Raw genomic sequence first — 15,955 nt, 5'->3', positions numbered from 1 at the left:
TCTGACGTCAATGGTAGGAAAGCTTTTCGAAGGGTTGATAAAGGATAAGATACTGGACTTCATAGCAAATCATAATACTATGAGTGTGTGCCAGTATGGTTTTATGCATAATAGATCTTGCCAGACTAACTTAATATCTTTTTATGAGTAGGTAAGCAGGGACCTCGATTCTGGGATAGCAGAGGATGTGATTTACTTAGACTTTGCTAAAGCATTTTATACAGTGCCACACAAAAGGTTATTGGTTAAATTAAGGAATGTTGGCCTGGAACATAGTATTTGTACCTGGATAGAGAACTGGCTAAAAGATAGACTACAAAGAGTGGTGGTAAATGGAACATTTTCTAATTGGACCAGTGTTGTTAGTGGAGTACCGCAGGGCTCTGTACTAGGTCCCTTGCTTTTCAACTTGTTTATTAATGACCTGGAGGTGGGCATTGAAAGTACTGTTTCTATTTTTGCAGATGATACTAAATTGTGCAGAACTATAGGTTCCATGCAGGATGCTGCCACTTTGCACAGTGATTTGTCTAAATTGGAAAACTGGGCAGCAAACTGGAAAATGAGGTTCAAAGTTTTTTTTGGGCTACTTTGACCATCGAATGGGCTACTTCGAACTTTTTTCTACGACTGTCTCTTTAAGAAAAAACTTCGACCCCCTAGTTCGCCACCTAAAAGCTACCGAACCCAATGTTAGCCTATGGAGAAGGTCCCCATAGGCTTGGCTAAATTTTTTTGGTCGAAGGATAATCCTTCGATCATTGGATTAAAATCCTTCGAATTGTTCGATCGAAGGATTATTCCTTCGATCGTTCGATCGAACTTTTTGCGCAAAATCCTTTGACTTTGATATTCGAAGTCGAAGGATTCTAATTCCCAGTCGAATCTCGAGGGTTAATTAACCCTCGATATTCGACCCTTGATGAATTTGCCCCTAAATGGCAGTGTGTTGGGAGTTTCCTTAAATGAGAAGGATCTTGGGGTTTTTGTAGATAACAAATTGTCTAATTCTGGGCAGTGTCACTCAGTGGCTACTAAAGCAAATAAAGTTCTGTCTTGCATAAAAAAGGGCATTAACTCAAGGGATGAAAACATAATTATGCCTCTTTATAGGTCCCTGGTGAGGCCTCATCTGGAGTATGCAGTTCAGTTTTGGACTCCAGTCCTTAAGAGGGATATAAATGAGCTGGAGAGAGTGCAGAGACTAAGTGCAACTAAATTGGTTAGAGGGAGGGAAGAGTTAAATTATGAGGGTAGACTGTCAAGGTTGGGGTTGTTTTCTCTGGAAAAAAGGCGCTTGCGAGGGGACATGATTCCACTTTACAAGTACATTAGAGGAGATTATAGACAAATAGCAGGGGACCTTTTTACCCATAAAGTGGATCACCGTACCAGAGGCCCCCCCTTTAGACTAGAAGAAAAGAACTTTCATTTGAAGCAACGTAGGGGGTTCTTCACAGTCAGGACAGTGAGGTTGTGGAATGCACTGCCGGGTGATGTTGTGATGCTGATTCAGTTAATGACTATAAGAATGGCTTGGATGATTTCTTGGACAGACATAATATCAAAAGCTATTGTGATACTAAACTCTTTAGTGAGTATAGGTATGGGTTTATAGAATTTTTGTGAAATTAGGGAGGGGTGTGTGTATGAATGCTGGGTTTTTATTTGGAGGGGTTGAACTTGATGGACTAGTTTGGATTATTTGATTATAATGGAGTCTATGGAAGGTGGCCTTTCCGTAATTCGGAACTTTCTGGTTAACGGGTTTCCGGATAACAGATCATATACCTGTACCCCCTATTGTAAAATATAAGGATACTATAAGTTACCGTGGAGTTTCATGATCATAAAAAACATGAGGCTGAAGAAGGTTTTTATACAGGTCACAGAACTCCGAGGTCACTTCTAATATTCACATATTTTGCAACAGGGGGTACTTTATTTATAATAATACACAAGTTTCAGTGAGTCAGGGGACAGAAATGACATCACTAAGCTCCGAATATAACAGATGACATCACTAAGCACCGTTTATAAGGATATAATTTAGGATATTCATCGCTCTTGTGTATTATATATATATATGTACCTATGTATTTATGCATATTTTCATTTTCTTTTCTCAAGGTAAGATGATGTTCCAGGGTGCATGTTTGATTCTGTTTTCATTCTATCCTTATCTGATACTTAATCTTCAATAAGAACAGGGCACTGAGCATGAATATCGTTCAGATGTACATAAACGAGTTTGCTGCTAACCTCAAAGGGTTATGCGATCACAAAAAAAACTAAATAGAAGTAGTCATGTAGATTTATTAGACACCCTAGTTATGGAAGTCATTTATATGATTACTATAATACAATGGGTAATATAGTAAAAGCATTGCTATTTCTGTATAAAAAAAAATTTAAGTAGATTAAGGTGAAGGGAGATCAAGGGGCAGCGACCTTTTGACTGTGGAACTAGACTTTGAAAATTACTGAAATAAGGATGAGGCTCCCCCTGCCACATGGTGCGAGACTTTTCAAAGAAGAGATGAAAATAAAGAATTGTTTAGGGGAAACGCTTGCAAAGGTTCCCGGTTATACAAAGGATGCCTTTATCTGTCATGGAAGCCAAATCCAAAGAATCCTGCAGCACCCTATACTGTACAAATATTGTTCCCCAATATGAAGTGATTGTGAACAGGTTGCTCCACTGAGACAAAAATAAAAACATTTTGATTTCCAAGACAAAACTGCCCATTAACAACATAGGATACATTCACAATTAATACATTGCCTAATAAAATGTACCCAAGGTGCAATAGAACTAAGGTTACAGCTTCATAGTAACCCAATAACTCGACCTACAGCTAACAAGTCCTTTGAAGGTAATCTCCTGATGAAGTAGTCACGTTTTTCAAAAATTTTTCAAGAGGAACATAATATTTTATTCTATTTCTCCTGCTACATCATTGTAGGGGTGAACCTTAACCTTTCTTCAAGTGTAGTTACAAAGAGAGGTCTGATCAGAGTTTCTTGACCTTTTTTTGCCAAGGGACCCAAATTGAGTTGCAGAAACTGATTTGCACCCCAACAATTTCAGCAGGAATTGTTACTGTGTACAGAGAGATCATGGCGACCCCGCAACATGGGGATCCATTTTTGGGTTGCAAATCACAGGTTAAGAATGTTGAGTGAAAATATTTTTCTACATTTCTTGGCCAATTTATACATTTTTGAGTTTGAGGGGAAACAAAATCTCCATCGTGGGAAAGGTATCATGACAAAACTTCCATCACGTTCATTTTGGAAAATAAATGAATTAATTGCACTTATGTTTAGTCTCTAAAAAAAAGGCATTGTTCCATTGATTTTCAGTTTAAATCTTGAATGTTTAATAAACTTTAGAAGAATATTAAGTTGCTTGAAATCTTCAGAGACACTTCCAACTGACTGGAGAAAATTGGCAGCTTTTAGTTGCTGAACGTTTTCAGTTTATTTCTTCTTTAACTATTTGAAATTTTTTTCTCGAATCTTTGGAAAAATGCTGTCGCAAATTATATTAAATCTGCCCAGAAGAGGATTAAAAATCACCCTTTAAACATTTATTTGCACTAATACTGTCCTGCTTGACAGACCCTTAAATCTGTCCATGCGCACTGGGCATGTTCAGCAGTCCTCTTAAGGGCTCTTACAGACGAGCGTTTGAAGCTGCGCTCCCCTGCGTTGCGTTTTTATGCGTTCAGCCGCAGGGGAGCGCAGGAGTAGACGCATTCAGTTTTTTTCAATGGGGCTGTACTCACACAGGCTCATGTAGGCGCCAAACGCAGGAAAAATGCAGCATGTTGCATCTCAACCTGCGTTCGGTGCCTACATGCGCCTGTGTGAGTACAGCTCAATTGAAAAGAACTGAACGTGTCTACTCCTGCGCTCCCCTGTGGCTGAACGCATAAAAACGCAACGCAGGGGAGCGCAGCTTCAAACGCTCGTCTGTAAGAGCCCTAAAACATATGTATTTGAGAGATACGGGGTTGGGAATACAGAGATAGCGAATAAAAGTGAAGACGTGACACTTAATTTTGTACTGCAGTCTTAGGAGCACATCTATCCACAAATTTGAGTTTTCTCTGTGATTTGAGTTTTTTTGTACAAAAATTGCAAATTCAAAGTTTCCAAAACTCAAATGTTGTAGATTTAAGAAGCACAAAAACCCCCAGAAAACTTGAATTTAAAAAAAAAATGTTTAATACAGTAGCTGGTGACTTAACGTAGAAGGCAATGGGAGTTCAAAAATATTATTTCGAGATTTTTCTCGAGATTTTTTTTTCGAGATTGAGATTTTTCAGACTGTTTCAAACTGAAAATAAGGGGTAGAAATTTCCCTGCCTTCAAGTTTTTTTTTTTACATTTTTAAGAGATCAACTTTAAGGGGGTTATTTACTATACTCCGAATTTATCTCGTCAGGCTTTGTGGGGCAAAATGTTTTGGTTTTTTTTCAAGATTTATTAAAGCCTGATGCTGTAACAAACTGAAAATCCAAAATCCGAAAATCCGCATCTTAGACCCACCGAAATTGTGTATAAGTCAGTGGCAGAGGTCCCTATCCTATTTGGAAGTTATCATGGTCTGAGCTGGGTTTAGCCCGAAAAATCATTTGATTCAGGGAAAAGGCCCGAAAAAGTTGTATGATGTTTTCAGATTTTTTCCAGAGCTGATTAATTCAAGCTTTTTAATTAATAAATAAGGTCAAATTGGGTATGGGAATTTCGTTGTGTTTTTTTTTAATTAAAATAATGTGATAAAATCTGATTTTAACCCTCTGTTTTTATTTTTAATTAGCTAAGCGCAGTTTTGAGAATTTCAAGTTGTTTTGAATTCAGTTAATCGAGCTAAAAATGTTTATATTCCAACAAAGCAATTTTGATGTCCCCAATGGATCATACATTTCATTACATACTGCCCAACTGTAAAAAGCTATTACTTCTCTTCAATGATCAGACTGTGGGTTTTTTTTCATTATTTGTTGATTTATCAGCTCTTTATTTCCCTCTTCTAACATAATTATCTTCTCATTTACAATGAATCTAGTGACTGTTGACCTGCTGGGTTTTTTTTCTATTCTCAAGAACATATAAATCATGAATCATAGTGAAATTGATGTAAAATTATTGAAGGAGACAAGAAACATGCTTGAAATTGACCATATAATGAAGTGTGCCCTTTCAACATGCAAGGTAAGGGAGTTTGACTGTTTAATGATACAACTTCCACTGGATGAGTAACCAACTTTAACATGGGCAGGTCTATTAATAATATGTAGCCAGTAATATCACAAGCATTTCAAGGCAGGACCAACATTGTTACATGTTAATGGTTTTTCACATAGAATCAATCACTATTTAAAGGCAGATGGCAATGATCAGAACTCAGCAAGGGTAGACTAAATTCTGGGATCTTCCATTAGAGAAAAGTCTTTCCTAGATATATGACACCAGGGGCACTAAGGAGTTGGAACACCAAAGTGTTTCTGACCCTGTATTCAACATTGTTGCCATATTCTTCGCACTGAATTCTGAGGTTCAAATCAGGCATTTGTAAAAGTGAGAAATTGTTCTGTTTGGGGCTTCACTTTCAAGTTAAAGAATCTTGGATTACAAAGGGCTGTTACTGACACCTGAACCTGATCTTCAGATCAACTGTTTAAAAATATCCATGGGCAAAAACAGTTGATCTGAAGAAGGGAGACCAGATACCAATGAAAACTCTTTGTGACCCAGAACCAATCACGTAGGAGTTATTGTAATAACAGAAGTTTGCCCTGTGTATTGTAACTGATAACAGCCAATCAGGTGTTTTCTTTAATCATGCTACTTGCTAGTTTCCTAAAACTAGAATAAACTTTACACCCGTAATCCCCTTCTCTTCTCTGGAATCTGCTACTTGCTGAGTGGAAATTTTGCGTTTCCTAAAACTAGAACAAACTTTACACCCATAATCCCCATCTATTTTCTGGAATCTGCTACTTGCTGAGTGGAAATTTTGGGTTTCCTAGAACTAGAATAAACTTTACACCCGTAATCCCCTTCTCTTTTCTTGAATCTGATACTTGCTGATTGGGAACTTTGGGTTTCCTAAAACTAGAACAAACTTTACACCCGTAATCACCTTCTCTTCTCTGGAATCTGCTACTTGCCGAGTGAAAACTTTGGGTTTCCTAAAACTAGAATAAACTTTACACCTGTAATCCCATTCTCTTCTCTGGAATCTACTACTTGCTGAGTGGAAATTTTGGGTTTCCTAAAACTAGAATAAACTTTACTCCTGTAACCCCCTTCTCTTCTCTGGAATCTGCTACTTGCTGAATGGAAACTTTGGGTTTCCTAGAACTAGAATAAACTTTACCTCTGTAATCCCCTTCTTTTCTCTTGAATCTGCTACTTGCTGATTGGGAACTTTGGGTTTCCTAAAACTAGAACAAAGTTTACACCCGTAATTCCCTTCTCTTCTCTTCTCTGGAATTTGCTACTTGCTGAGTGAAAACTTTGGGTTTCCTAAAACTAGAATAAACTTTACACCTGTATTCCCATTCTCTTCTCTGGAATCTGCTACTTGCTGAGTGGAAACTTTTGGTTTCCTAAAACTAGAACAAACTTTACACCTGTAATCCCCTTCTCTTCTATGGCATCTGTAGGGGAATTATGATGTCTGATATAAATACTATAAAGTACGAGAAAAAGAAAATCCAGCCTTCCTATCTAGTAGTACTACGTTTTATAAGTCTTGTCCAGTTGCTTTAAACTTATCACTACTAGATACTCAATAGAGTGACGTTGATGAAGACACCAACCTTCCTATGTTTTTCTTTCCTATTAATAAAATTGGCAACAAGTATAGTTTTTAACCAGCAAGGTGCCAACTCTACCCCCATTTCCATTGAGATCTGTTATCAAGAATCCTTGAGATCTAGAGTTTTCTTGGTAAGGATCTCAGAGCTAAGAACAATGTTGTGTTTCAGATGCCATTTTCAGAGTTCATACCTGTATGTATGCAACCTTTCTCTTTAAAAGAGAACAGGTTTGAATGAAATAAAGGACAATACCATTTTCTCAGAAGAGAAGATTTCTACATCATCACCTTTTTGTGGAAGACAGAAAGCGATTATGTCCCAGAAAAAAGACAGGAAGCAATTTCACGTTTTTATTTTCCCGATGTCTCAATTTTGAAATGCAGTTTAATGTAAAGGTTAATACGGTAATAATAAAGGACAGATAGGTGCTTTTATTGCAGAACATCCAAGCATATATTTTGGAAAGCTCTTAGCTCCGCAAGATAGACATTAATAACGAAGGATGTCATTAAAAGAAGCCTGGAATTGAATCAACTAATTCTAAAATTATTAATTAAACCAAAAATATCACTTATGGTTTTAATCGCCCTATGATCTCGCCTACATTTTCTGTAGAAAAATTGTACTATCAATAATATTTCAATGAAGTGGTACTTAATCCAGTAAATCTTATTCTATTTTATGGCTGCCCTGAATTCTTCTTTGCCTCTGTGAATAGGAAGTTTCATATTTTTCAGACTGTGAGCTGTATTTGACTTCAGAATAGGGATATGATTGGTTGCTTCATGCACGGTCACAGGTGAGAGGTCATCAAAAACGTAGGGTGTTTTCAAATTACTTCTGTTTCACTTATTTAAGGGCAACTATTCTTTTATTTTTAAGGGTTTTTTTTCTAAGAATTTGTTTCATGGAGATATAAAAAACTCAAGGTGCATTCATTTTCATTTTGCCTGTGAGTTGGACCCTTGGAAACATTGGGGAAGATTTAATAAAGGGCAAATTGTCGCCAGATAACACTTCGCACCACTTCGCCAGGCGCAAATTTGTTACCACTACGCTAATTCACTAAAATGCAAAGTTGCTTCCTGGGTCCCGAACGCTGGCGACTTTTTGTTATTGATACTTCTTCTGTGCGAGCATTTCATAGATTCGCTAGTGTTTGTTTTATGCCTAGCGAAAAGTCTCTAGTGATCTTGCGCTTAGGTCGATTTAAATAGGGCGAGTACATTAAAGTTGTATGGACGTCTTTATTAGAGACGTTGGTGCAAATGCTTGAAGTGGCCACTTTTTATTACAAATGTCCAAGGGACCTTAATAAAGACAAAAGAGATCATATAATGCCCTAGACATGAGCCCACTGTAAAATGAATGTTCCATGGCCCTCAAATGTAAACCCAAAAAAGTTTAAGTTAGGACTTTTGCGGCAATCCCACTTAATAAAAGGAAAAGTCGCCAGCGTTTTTTAAATTTTGATGCATTTTGGGCAGACAGGATATGATGTAAGTGACAGAAGATTGAGGAAGGTCTAGCTTCATTTTAGCAGTTAATTTGGTCTGAGGTGGCGAAGTCAACTCTGGCGAAAATGCAGTAAAATCGGCAGCAATGACCATTCGCCTGAGCGAAAAGTTGCCTGGTGATAGAGTGCGAAGGAACGCTAGTGATTGTCTCTTTCGCTAGTGAATTTTCGTCTGCGTCTGTTAGTGAATTGGCGATGTCCCTTCGGATTGGATTTCTGACTAATTTTTGCTAGCGAAGAACACTTAACCCTTAGTAAATCTGCCCCGTTGTCTCATTAGCAGTTGATGACAAACTCATTAGTGAGTGGCCACCTTGTATGGTATCTGACTGATCGGCTCATGGGTCAAACAAGCAGAAACATGGTCTAGTTGTCCAGTGGGTGTGCCATTATGTTGCTGGAAATATGAAAGGACAATTAATGCTTCCATAGCATAAATAACCCCCTAAGTTTAATAACTGTACAGAGAGCTACGATATAACGACTAACTCCAATTTGTTTACATTTTTTGGTTCACAAAAATGTAATCCATATTGTATTCAATCTCAGTTTCCTACTGAGTATTTCAACTCTTTTGCTTAGAAAGTTCCATAAGGCAACATGGATAGTCCTGTTTTTTTCACCCAACGTTCTGCGTTGTCGCCAATTTTTGGGAAGCTCAAGAAAAAAAGAAGACACATAGACAAGTGTTTGCGCATTAAAATAATTATAATACCATCTAATGTACCTGGAGCCACTTCCCCACCAATATAACCTTTCCATGAAACATGCCCCGACAGCGCCTGTGATTTATACCTTGTGATAGTTTATATTTCAGGCTGTGGTTAGCAGTGCTGCTGGGACATGAGTGAAATATACAGGGAACGGTTGATTTAGTGGATTATTAGTTGCTGACACATTACATGGGAAGTATATGATGTAATGGATCCATGCATTTAAATGAGTGCCTGTACGTGATTTCATCTTTATGCAACGCTAGCGATTACAGCATGAAAATTGCAAACAGGGCAAACCGCCTTCTACTGTACTATCATGCACAATAACAGGGTTGTCTGAGCAAGAGAAGACTCGGCAATGGGTTTAAAGAAACCCAGTATTATTCGCTGGGTGTGTTTGGTTGTGGCTGTAATAGCTAGGGTGCAACCGATTTAAGGAAACGGCCAACCAGTGCTAAATGGATTGGTCCCACCATGTAGGATCATTCTGATCACTGATTATTCTGTGACTGGCCAAAAAGAAAAACTCTGTTGGCCAAGGTTCCCTCTGGAGCATGTCACTGACCAATCTGGAATTTCCACTGACCTTACGTTTGCTACAGTGTGATTGACTTGATATGCAATATGTCATTTAGTGCATGTCAGCCATCTAGATATATATAGCTCTGTATTTAGGCCCAGTGCCACCCTTGCAGAAGTGATGTCACGTGCATGGGTGTATGGGACGTATCTCCTGCCACAGCGTGCCCCTCACTCCCCCAGCTCCACCTCCAGACTTCAACAGGTGTTTTCTGGCAGCTGCTGCGGTTTTTTATTTGTTATAGAAAAACGAAAATCGATTATATAGGCACCCTTGGGTGTCTACAGTGCAGGTTCAGGCTGGCTGGTCAATTCGCCTCCCACCCCCTCAAATGAAAGCGCACACACAATTAGGCGCTCACAAACTCTCACTACTGGGGAACAGGACAACACAAATGAGGAGAGTGAAGACATGGGATCAGACTAGGGGTCAGCGACCACCCAGCTTTGCACCCTAGGCATGTTCCTCTTCTGTCAACCCCTAGTTCCTGCCCTGGGTGCCTATATATAGATACGGCCCTGAATGTATAGTAAATTTACCCACAATGAGTAGTCAAATGAGTAGATCACTCAATGATCGCCAAAGTGGGACATCTATGAGAAATGGAGAAGGCCTTTGAAAAGCCAAGGGGAGAAAAAAGATGGTCGGCCATATTGAGCTATTGAGTGCAACCTGTGCTGGAGAGGAAATACAAATGAAAGAATTAGAATGACCAGGTTAATTTAAACATTAAAAGGAAGAGTTAGAACTCCCGTGTTAGAAGAACTGAGTTTAGGTCATTGTCCAGGATGACAATAACCCCCATATGTAATAAAAGGCACTATGTTTGCCCAGGAGCAGTAACCAGTAGCAACCAATTAGATGTCTGGTTTTAAACAGGTGATCAGTAAATGCTACCTGCTGATTGGTTGCTATAGGTTACTGCACCTGGGCAAACTTAGTGTCATTTATTGCATAACCCCCCTAAGAATCAGATTTGGCTAAATTTGAAGTTTTAAGTATGAAGATTAAGGGGCCGATTCACTAACTTCGAGTGAAGGATTCTAAGTAAAAAAACTTCGAATTTCGAAGTGTTTTTTGGGCTACTTCGACCATCGAATGGGCTGCTTCGAACTTCGACTACGACTTCGAATCGAACTATTCGAACTAAAAATCGTTTGACTATTCGACCATTCGATAGTCGAAGTACTGTCTCTTTAAGAAAAAACTTCGACCCCCTAGTTCGTCATCTAAAAGCTACCGAAGTCAATGCTAGCCTATGGGGAAGGTCCCCATAGGCTTTCCTAAGTTTTTTTGGACGAAGGATAATCCTTCGATCGTTGGATTAAAATCCTTCGAATCGATTCGAGGGATTTTATGGTTCGATCGAAGGATTATTCCTTCGATCGTTCGATCGCACTATTTGCGCTAAAATCCTTTGACTTCGATATTCGAAGTCGAAGGATTTTAATTCCCAGTCGAATATCGAGGGTTAATTAACCCTCGATATTTGACCCTTTGTGAATCGGCCCCTTAATGTTACAATTTTTCCACAGGATGATCTTTGCTATATTTAGCAATCCAGGTGGTGGACTAGTTTGGCTGAGCCAGTCATTGCGCCCCTATGCCAAAATATAATTTTTGCTCATATAGGGGCCCATACAGACCCAGAAAGAGTGGTGGACATGTCAACCCATGTAATGATCAAGCAGCCTTTTTATCCCTGGCAGATTGCCCATGGGCTTATCATTAGTTCCTACGAGGCTCTTAGGGTTTACGGCACATGGGATATTTTGTCTCTCACTCTGGGAAAACATATGAACAGTAGCCTAAAATTTCATTAAAGATATTGAGAAGGAATATGGAGGTGATTCAACGAGGACAACAAAATATCACGCATGCCTGCGCCCCTATTTGTATAGAAGCAGAGTGTGGCCTAGCAGTCAAGTGGGCATGATGTTCTATGCTTTTTTTAGAGGACCGGACAGCTGCAAACATACACATATTTAATACAAAATATACTGGCATCATATTTCCTTTAAAGGAGAAGTTCAATAGAGAATTGACTTGGGGTATGGTGGTCTAAATCTAACTTTAAGTTGAACTGCCCCTTTAATCGCAACAAAAATCCCAAATAAGCAGCATATAAATAAGCAATATGTACAGAATGAATTACTTTCCTCTAATTAAAATAATGTGTCTTCAATAAGTGTAATTTCACCTCCTGTTATGTGGGTCTGTTGCCCAGAATGGATCACTTAACAGACATTTAATTAAATGGTCTGCACAATACGTTGAATTATGTTTGCTTAGATGCACATAATATATCAAATATTGGTTAAGCTTCGCCCCATCGTCTGTACCCTTAATATGATAAGGGTCAGTTCTGCTGGAGTTCGCTCTTATAATTCTAATTAAAAGTCTGGATACCGAGGGAAGGTTAATCTTTTTTTTTTCTCGAGAGAATCCATCCATTCTGCGTTGAATGTTCGGATCTGGCCGCCACAAAAAGATGGTTCTGCCTGACCCAAAGGTTAGCAAATTGATTAGCTGATTTTTTGCAAGGATTAATCAAACTGTATTATTCGCTAGTTGGACTCCTGTGCCCTTTACTCTCTGGGCCATAAAAAAGGTTGCCCCCCTCCCCTCGGAAAGCTATCAGGGAGATGCAATCTGGAGAGATGCACATTTAGCCAGAACTGCCGGCACAGGCAACTATTCAATTAGGGGGGACTCAAAATGAAGTCACTGTGGTCCTGTTTGCAAATGGGCAAAGTTCTATTCGACGATCTGTTTGTTTTGGCTCTCACTTGACTATTCATGACCTGCTGCCTATTGTAAAAAAAACCTGTAGGGTCAGAAAGTTAATAAGCCTGAAATAGCCACTTGAATGGGGGCATGTGTAGCTTTCTCAGAATGGGGCCATCTGCTCTGGCTGAATGCTATGGGGAGCTGTTCCATTGGAGAATATAAGTCCTCCAATAATTCCAATAATATACTGATGGGAATTGCAGATAACTGCCGAATAACTGGCATTAGGACTCTTGGCTGTATTTAGGTTTTACCCTAAGCACTGAACCTTCACCCACCCCATCTTCTTATCTGATGGTACAGACAGCAATCTTGTAGAAGAGGGGTATCACCAGATATAGCTATAAGGAGCAGACTGGGGGAATTTATGTTTAGCAATATTTCTCTATATAGTCACCCAAGGCTGACACCCTAGGCAAAGGCCTTTGGATGCTTATGTGGAAATACAGCTAGCCCTGCTCAGTAGGGAACTTGTGAAGAGCCAATGTACCAATTTAGCCTGCTATGATAAATTAGGGCAGGGGTCCCCCAACCTTTTTTGCCCATGAGCCACACTCAAATGTAAAAAGAGTTGGGGAGCAACACAAGTATCCAAAATGTTCCTGAGGGTGCCAAATAAGGGCTGTGATTGGCTATTTGGTAGCCCCTATGTGGACTGGCAGCCTACAGGAGGCTCTGTTTGGTAGTACTTTTAAATAAAAGTATTCCAGTGTAAGGCCAACAAGTTTATAATCTCACCAGTGGGATCCAGGTGCTCATGCCCCAGATCTACAGCTCGAGGTGGAGGTATCCAACCAAAGGAGAAAATGGCAGGCACTCATAGATCCCAGAAACAAGCCTGTAAAAAGACTGAGAATTGTATTTTAAGCCACAAAGTAAGTTAATACATAGCCTTATAGTTTCATTCCTGTAGGCACTTAATCATAGGCTGATGAATAATTAATCTTTTGGAAGTACACCTGGTTTTTATGCAACCAAAACTTGCCTCCAAGCCTGGAATTCAAAAATAAGCTCCTGCTGCTTTGAGGCCACTGGGAGCAATATCCAAGGGGTTGGTGAGGAACATGTTACTCACGAGTCACTGGTTGGGGATCACTGAATTGGGGCAAAGTGCCTGCTTTGACACAAGGGAATGACCTGCTGTGTGAACCTGGAAGGGTTTCCTTTAAATCTCTTCAAATTTTTTAGAGCAATGATACCTGGGGAGATTTCATGTGTTTTGCACCTGTGTCTGGGAAATGTATATATCAACACAAAAATGGAGGCCACCAAGAATGTTATAAACAAAAAGTCTTTATAGGCCTATTGCTATTATTAAGTGCTCATAAAGCACAAAACATCTCAAGCAATAGAGATGTTTTAGTAATATTTAAGATATTTAAGATATTGGTTTTATTGGTGACTGTGGTGGTTCGTGAGTGCCTTACTCCATTATAAAGTTCACCAACCCCCTCACTGAGGGTCTGGGGCTGGTGCAACTGTACGACGTTCTACATTTGATTTGAGTTATTAATAATGTTTTTTTCTACTGATATAATTTGAGTGACGTACTGTTGGGTTTTTTTCTGGAAATATGTATGTTTACAGCTCATGCCCTAGCTTTGTAAGTGACCACCTAGTTGTATGAGCCTTTGATGCTGTTTTGGGAGAGAAAGGAAGTAAAACAAATCTGATCACTTTTCATTATTCAAACATAAAAAGTACTACCAATTAAATTTAAGTAAAACATGGGATCCATTACCTGGAAACCTGTTATCCAGAAATCTCCTAATTACGGAAAGGCCATCTCCCATGGACTCCATTTTATCCCAATAATCCAAATTTTTAAAAATTATTTCCTTTTTCTCTGTAATAATAAAACAGTAGCTTGTTCTTGATCCCAACTAAGATATAATTAATCCTTATTGGAGGCAAAACCAGTCTATTGGCTTTATTTAATGTTTATATAGTAGACTAAAGGTATAAATTATGGAAAAATCCATTATCTGGAAAACCCCAGGTCCTGAGCATTCTGGATAAAAGGTTTCATACCTGTAGATATTTTTTTTACCAAAATTGTTCTTCTAAACAATTAGTTTAGTAGTGCCTCTAAATGCCAGGCAGGTGAACTGCTGTTTCTGGTGCATGAATTTGTTACAATATTGTGTCAAGTAATATGGATAAAAGGGACAGTTTTGTTAAAAAAAATGAAATTGATATTACTTATATGGGCATTTATTAAAGGTCGAGAGTATTTTTTGCAATTAAACTCTCTAAAACCACAAATGTCATAAAATGTATTAAAAGATCCAAATATAAAAAGTACAAACTGAAAAAATTGCTGAATGATCCAAAAAAAAGTTTTTTGGGACAATTACCTGAATTACCTTTAACCTGAATGGTTAAAAAAAATAGAAATTGAATCAGCATTAACTTCTATGGGATCTTGACTGCTTTTAATTGCTTTTACTTACTACACTTAGGGGGTTATTTATCAAATGTTGAATTTTAGAGTTTTTTTTATACCTCGAATGAACTCACAACTCGATATGGTTTCTTATTTAAGGAAAAACTCGAATGGAAAAACTCAATTCAGCGAGTTCGAGTTGAGAAACCCGAAAGCTTAAATTGATCGAGTTTTCTGAGAAAAAAAAATCAAATCGCGCAAATTAATTGAGTTTTCGAGCAAAACCCTCAGATAAAAACTTGAACATCATGAAGGCGATTAACATCTTCAAATGGTTCAAGGGACCTCTGCCATTGACTCCTACTTGACCTCGACAGGTTTTTTTTGACAGGTGTTTTTGGATTCAAGCTATTTTCATGGTCAGGGTATAATAAATCTCGAAAATTTTAGTTTTTTTTTTTATCAAAAATGTCACCCAAAAAAATCACTTTGAAAACTCTAATTTTCGTGGAAAGCACAACTTGAACATTAGTAAATAATCACCTTAATAAATCGAATTCAATTTGAGTTGTTTAAAAAAAAGTCCACCAAACGACTCCAAATTAATTGTAGAAGGTCCCCCATAGGCTAAATTCGAATTCTTAAAGGGACAGTACATGATGAATTTCGAATTTTGATTTTTTTTTTAACTCAAATCGAATTGAAACTATTCCCTAGTCTATTTACACTAAGGGGCAGATTTATCAATGGTCGAGGTGAATTTTCGAATGAAAAAAAATGAAAATTTTGAGCTATTTTTTGTGTACTTCGACTAGGGAATAGTCCAAATTCTATTCGAATTTGAAAATTAGTAGAAAATTCAAATATCGATATTTATCATTTTAAGAATTCAACTTCGACCATTCGCCATCTAAAACCTGCCGATTGCTATTTTAGCCTATGGGGGACCTCCTAGAACCTATTTGGAGTCAATTGGTGGACTTTGAAAAAATCTTTTGGGGAAAAACTTCGAATCGAATTCGATCGAATGCAATATCTTTTTTTTTATTCGTACGATTCGAATACAGACCTATTCGATCAAAAAAAAAAGTTTTTTTAATTCGAAATTCAACCATTGATAAATATGCCCCT

Source organism: Xenopus laevis, chromosome 6L, assembly GCF_017654675.1.
Source record: "Xenopus laevis strain J_2021 chromosome 6L, Xenopus_laevis_v10.1, whole genome shotgun sequence".
NCBI classification, from domain to species: domain Eukaryota; kingdom Metazoa; phylum Chordata; class Amphibia; order Anura; family Pipidae; genus Xenopus; species Xenopus laevis.
Note: the sequence above shows the minus strand (reverse complement) of the source record.